This window comes from Branchiostoma floridae, chromosome 5 (assembly GCF_000003815.2).
Source record: "Branchiostoma floridae strain S238N-H82 chromosome 5, Bfl_VNyyK, whole genome shotgun sequence".
NCBI lineage: Eukaryota > Metazoa > Chordata > Leptocardii > Amphioxiformes > Branchiostomatidae > Branchiostoma > Branchiostoma floridae.
In genome coordinates, this window is record NC_049983.1 from 7,078,595 (window position 1) to 7,084,772 (window position 6,178).

The window sequence follows — 6,178 nt, forward strand, 5'->3', positions numbered from 1 at the left end:
TCCCTCTCTCTCCATCATCTCTCTCTCCCTCTCTCTCCTCTCTCTCTCCTCTCTCTCTCCTCTCTCTCTCTCCTCTCTCTCTCTCTCCTTTCTCTCTCCTCTCTCTCTATCTGCCACTATGTCTCCCTCTCTGTCTCTCTGTGTGTCTCTCTGCCCCCTCTCTCTCCTTGTTTCTCTCTGTGTGTCTCTCCCCCTCTCTCTGTGTGTGTTTCTCTCTGTCTCTCTCTCCTCCCTCTCTCTCTCTCTGTCTCTCTCTCTCTCCCTCCCTCTCTCTCTTTCTCAAACAAAGCCGTGTGGAACTGCTCTTTGCTGTCCTTTATCTTCAACGAAAGCAATTTACCACACGGTGCGTCTCAAGCATCTTTACGGGGGCGTAGGAGGTAAGGCCTGAAGGAGATATAGGTTTAGGTTCTATCCTATAATCCCCATTGGGACACCTGTGGGACACATGATAATCCCAGGGATTTCTTGCCGTGTACAATAAACTACACCCACACTTTACTTACTTGTTGAATTAATATCCAAAGAGGTTAAAGAGTTTGACACAAAAATGTTGTAGCAAACACCACTTATTAACAAAAGTTTAAAAATGCTTGAGATTTTTTAGTTTCTAACATATTGTACTGCATATATCATGCAAATAGTTAAGATTTGATAAAAAATATAGATAAGTAACATCAAATGTATTCATTGATCACTACCCTGTCATTAAACTGCTAGCACGACTAGCTAACGTGCTCTTGATCCAGTTTAGCTCACTGAAGAGCTATTCATCTACTAGTCGTGACAGAGAAGAGAAATGTTATGCATGCTATGCATTTACAGGCTCATTGTACAATGAAATGTCCCCAAGCTCGTTTCGACAAGTACAATGAACAGTCACAGGAGCAAGGCTTCGGGTCCCGTCCTATGAACTGCAACCCTTTCCGGTATAGCATGTCAGATGAGCGACACAGTCGGGATTAGCTAGAACTCACGGCTTCTAGCGCCAGAGGCAGGGCCGCTAACTACCGGACTACGCACGCTGCATACAGCATAATGGAAAATACTCGTTCTTCCGTTCATGCTGGCACACCTCAAGGCGTCCGTCAGGATGCGTTTGTGCTGATATGCGTTGGCAATTTCTTACATCTGATATTCGAGAGGCCCCGTCAGCATGGTTTTCTGATAATTTATACTAATACTCCTTCTTACATAACTTGACACGCAAGAGAAAGCTTCGAAATAATTGTGTGTGAGTAGTTTATTTCAACAAGCAGGAGAGTCTGTCAGCATTATTTTGTGTCAATACATACGGAAATATGTTACAGAACAAGAAAGCATGGTAGCTGTCACTTGCTTCCCGTCCCAAACGCCACAAGAGTTCGTCAGCATCCGAAAATAATTTCATCTAATCGGGTTGGTAGAACATGGTGTAATACTGGGGTTTTCTTTTATCACAAAGCCAGTTAGTTGCACTACGGATTACTGCACACTTCTGTTAATTGCACAGAATCCTAAAGTCCCATAGTGATGTGGTCCAGCTGAACAGCTTCGCTTTGTTGCACCATCCGGACAATTGCACAAAATGTGCTCGCAAATGGGAAGTGCAATTAAACGGCTTCTACTGTATAGTCTCACCTGTTAAGCCATGACACCTGCCAGATATCTTTCTCATAGCTCATCGGCTACACAGATGGAGAAATCTAGTCAGAAACTCTGAGTAAGATATCTGATATATAGGCATCGAAATATAAGCAGTTGGTACTTATAACTGGTTGTGTACAAGAAAACTCCAATGTCCTAAGTTCGTTAAAGGTGCTTATCTTAACTTCGCAATCCAACAACGCTCTGAGGAAGATAGCTCTAAGGGAGATATCTCATATATTAGCGATTGTGTACAAAAATAAACTATAATTTCCTTAACTCATCAGTGTGTTCATAAGTGGATGATAGTGCTTATTTCAACGTCACGGACCAAAGAACCAGCCCTTCAGCAAACCTTTCTTACGTAACCGCACACTATCTTCGAGACTGCATGGCGCCTCATACACGTAATAGGTGCTCAGGCTTGTCTTCTTAATACTTCCCTCCAAGCAAGTAGATAGCTGGGGACTGAACATGTAGGTGAATTTAGAATGACGAAAAACTTGTGACTACGTAAGGCAAGTTTGTCATCAAAAACAAGTTTTGGCAATCACTTTTACATCAAGCGTCTTCACCGTAGAGAATCGTATGGCAGCGCAAAAGATTTCATGCGTGCTTATTGTCTTTATCAAATCGCATATAGACGTGAAGGCGCGGGCGATGGCATTTGCTATGGAGGTTTAATTTATAAACCTTTAAGGTGGTATCTCACTGCACCTAGGGCACTGGTGCGGCACTAGGGTTCGTTCACTGTGGCACTGTTGTGTTTTGTGATTTTTTTATAATTTAATTATAGCGTAATACGTAGAAGTATGACTTAGAAGACAACAGAATACACAAGTCGTAAGAAAATTCCCTCTTTATCTCTGAAATACGTTTACTAATCTTTCAAACCTAGCAGTGTCGCACCGGTTCGCCAAGTGCAGTGAGATACCACCTTTAAAGGTGGGCTCCCAGTGCACTCGCGTCACGCTTGCGTCGCTTCGGGGTTCGTTCATTGTGTCACTGTTGTGTTATTTTCGCCGATTTTCTGTTGCGCTCCCACTGACATGCGTCACTGTTGCGTTTCTAGACTAAATTGACAGGTTATCGGAAGTCGCAGCGTTGTCAATGTTTGAAAAATCACTGTAAAATGATGAAAATGCCTAAAAATGAGATTTATAATGAAATAATTTCCCTTGTGATGATGCTTATGCTTATGAATGTTACTTATGTTTGAAAGACTTTTACAGTAAAAGAAGTAACCCAAATGAATGGACACGAACCATATACCAGATTTGACTCCATCGCTTATGTGTTTTGCAACAAGTATGTGTAATGGTGTGTGTTAATTTGCATATTTCACAAATGAAAAATCTTGATATTTCCTACGTTTTAATAGGAAATAGACAAAATATAACCGTGATACTGTTGAAGGCATGTTGGCGTCACTGCTGTGTCACTGTTGTGTTACTCTTGGGTCACTGTTGTAACTAAAAAACTGTTGTAAAATGATATCCAAAATGTATCCAAAATAGCTTTTCAATAATAAAATGATGTTTACTTTTGATACTTGGTGCAAAATAGACAAAATATAACCTTGATACTGTTGAAGGCATGTTGGCGTCACTATTGTGTCACTGTTGTGTTACTCTTGGGTCACTGTTGTGTCACTCTTGGGTCACTGTTAGGGCATCTTGCCACTTGCGTTATTTTTTAACTTCCAAAAAAACGTCGCGCTTGCTTGTGTCACCTCTAGGTTCGCTCGCGTCACCTCTAGGTGCCGCGGGGTTACGTCTGCGTTGTCGAACCCCGAAGCGACGCAAGCGTGACGCTAGTGCAGTGGGAGCCCACCTTAACGTCGCCAACACATTATGCTCCGTGAGCTATGAGCTATTCCTGGCTCTAGTATCCTGCCCATTACCTGATCCTACGGTTGGATACAGCGGATAGGATCTCAAAATTGAAAAAAAATTGAAGCTGTCAGAAGTCCTAACATATCAAAAGCAGTGTTATGTTTTTTTGCAGTCAGCAAAATTGAAACTCTACGCTTTTAAGCCTCTTGATGGTCCTTTCGAATCGGCCCCTTCATTCCGGATGATATGAATACGTGTCAACTGAAACGGTTGAAACATATCCTCTAGAAAGTTTTTAACAGCCCAAATGAGTTATGGGTATGGCTCTCTAGATCTGATTCAGGCAAGATTTGGAAGACCGGAGAGGATAGCATTGTATATGTCACAGGGGAGATTGGAATCCATGGCAAATTCTAGGAAATCTCCTCTAGGGAGATTGGAATTCCATGGATCTTCTAAGAAAGATTGGAACTTCATGGGATTCGGTACGGCTGCCTGCATTTCTTGGACCTCCCACGTTTTATCCTTAAATGAACTACAGATGACATGGACGAAGAGCTCTGTCGTATCGATCTGATCGTTTGTCTTTTATGTAACGTTCACAACGTATTCAAACGTTCCTAGGATCAAAGTGAAAACACATGGTGGGCGGCGATTTGTGCATTTATGATGAAGACGACAGCGGTCCATTTTTGAAGGTTGTTTCTCGCTCTAATAATCATCTGACAGCATATCAATTAGATTTGAATTTTCTTTCAAATTATACAGGAATCAAAGTGTAAAGACATGTTTGAGTGGTAAATTGCATATAGATGAATCAGATTTGATCACATCAGGGACAAGGCAAGCCATGCCTGACGGTGATTTTTCACTCAGATACCCTGATTATCATATAAAACTGTCAGATATTTTCTTTCTCACGTCTTCCGCTGGAGTTAATAAGCTTGGAGAAGGCTAATTATAGCAAAGAACTAGATGCTCATCATCATCTAAATGCTACGAATGCTTGTATGCACTCCGGAGTGATATGTTCAAAAATTCGTGTAAAATTTGTTATTACCAAGTACAGTAGGGGCATCTTCTCTTGGTAGTTTCAAAGAACGCTTGCTGATAGATGTGCAAAAGTTAGGTATGACGGGTCCTTCGGTGTAATATAACCAGCTGCTGCCGCGCTGCGTGCCTTCGAAGCTAGTGTGTTACGCTGAACGGCGGTTATACCGGCTATATGCTATATTAGATACAGATACACAAATACGGAGTCTCGTAGAAAGAAGCTAACCAGTCAACCATGTGATACACCCGATCTTTTTCCTCTGAAGTTAAGCAATGTGCAGTCGGGTCAGTACATGAGAGACCACCAAGAAACACTGGATGCAGTAGCTGGGTCATACCAAACACTCTTAAAAATCATACGTACGTTCTTTCTCTGCTAAGACACTGTTAAACACATTAAACTACCAGTGGCCTAACCCCCTGCTGTATAGTGCTTGCATCCATATATGTGTCTTTCCTTCTTTTCTTTCGTTTTGAGGCTACCAACTTTCAACTTGCTGAAGAATCTATAGCCTATATACTGACTGTAAGGTTTGATCCACTCACACTGGGAAGGCCCCCTACTCTTTTCGATAAGTGTGCACATGGCGGGTTCTTTGTCGTGCTTTAGGTGTGGCTCTCATTCATTTAACGTCCTACCAGAGGGACGTCTCTAACCGAAGTTAAGTACTCATTTTTCACCTGAGTGAAGTGAGGAAAGTCGCAAGAGCACAACATCGGTGCCATGGCAGGTTTCAAACTTGGGACCTCTTGGGGTTGAACCCAACGCGCTGCCGATTGCGCCACGCGATCTCACTTTTATGTGTGGCCCAAGGGCTTGGAAGAGGAGATTGGCGCCGGGCCCAATGCATCATCTTATCAAGGAGGTTGGCCTCCATGTTCTGATCAAGGTGTTGTTCAGACCCCCTCGTTCTTATGTATGGGCAACTTTAGCTCTAGCTAGCATTTCAACCAGGGCGGTGTCCTCGCTGTTACCACGCTGCAATAACTCAACAAAGTTTTTACACTTTGTGTTATATGTCCTTTCAGTTACATGTTTACATTTTGCATGGCATTCCAATAATATATGAAGTCATAGATTACACAAGATCAATTTTGGTAGCAAGGAGTTTGCACGGAGATCGTCTTATAGTATTCAACTGTTATGGGAGTATCTCACTGCACATGGGGCACTAGTGCGGCACTGCGGAGTTCGTTCACTGCGGCACTGCTTTGTTACTTTCGCCAATTTTTTATAATTTGGATATTGCGTAATACGTAAAAGTATGACTTAGCATACAACAAAATACACAAAACGTAAGAAAATTTATCTGAATTTCGTTGAATCATCTACGAACCCTGCAGTGCCGCACCGGTGCCTAAAGTGCGGTGAGACACCACCTTTACAATATTGCAAGAACTTATAAAGTTTGCTTACGCCAACGAGGTGAAAACACGACCTCACGATGCTAGACCCAACTGACTTCTTGGAGTTTGTAATAGCGTGATACATTAAGGTACGGTACGTAGTGTCACACGCAAGATGGAAATGTCAGAAAGGCTAGGAGGCTTTTAAGGACCCCGCACGTTCGCAGGCGATGACATCAATGGCCTTAAACGATATTTGAAAACACCTGCACTTACGTTCATACGCACGTTTTCACACCTACGTGTACGTTATGTCG